The 599-nt window shown below is 28.9% G+C and overlaps 1 protein-coding gene across 1 annotated transcript in view; it reads right to left on the reverse strand.

Annotated features, from left to right (window-relative positions):
• Positions 1-599, reverse strand: part of LOC117101440 — a 41,304-nt gene that overhangs the window by 36,598 nt on the left and 4,107 nt on the right. The window lies entirely within an intron of this gene.

The following is a 599-nucleotide window of genomic DNA, read 5'->3' on the forward strand; positions in this document are numbered from 1 at the left end:
GTTAAAAAAAAAAAAAATATATATATATATATATTTATATATATATATATATATATAGGCCTATATCATGAAAGAATTTTGATTTAAAAATGAACATTATATTTAAATTACAACTACTACCTGGTCTCACTTTATTAGAAAGAAAGTGTTTCTTTTTTTAATAAGTACAAGTTTAGTAAACGTCATACGGTAGTGTCTGTATATTCATGAATAACAAACCATAGGCCTATCAAAACCAGATTATTCTATATCCTCTAGATAATTTGAATTCACAAGCCCCAGTGGTCCGGAGTATTATATGTGTACTTTAATATTTTGTTACAACTCTTGATAAACCATGTGTACTCTTGATAAATAATGTGTATTCTATTTAACATTTTAGGTATATTAATCGGATGCTCATGAGTGATTTTTAATAACTAAGTGAATTGATTTGTACCGTACGTATTCTCGTAGGTCTACAGTTGATATGGGCAGCCCACACTTTATGTAGTAGTAGCCATTTTAATTTAAGCCGTTTATTATTACTGTATACTACACACACACACACACACACCCACACACCTGTCTCTTATACACATCTAGATGTGTATAAGAGA

Source organism: Anneissia japonica, unplaced genomic scaffold, assembly GCF_011630105.1.
Source record: "Anneissia japonica isolate Jap-2015-1 unplaced genomic scaffold, ASM1163010v1 scaffold287782_len627234_cov183, whole genome shotgun sequence".
Classification (NCBI taxonomy): domain Eukaryota; kingdom Metazoa; phylum Echinodermata; class Crinoidea; order Comatulida; family Comatulidae; genus Anneissia; species Anneissia japonica.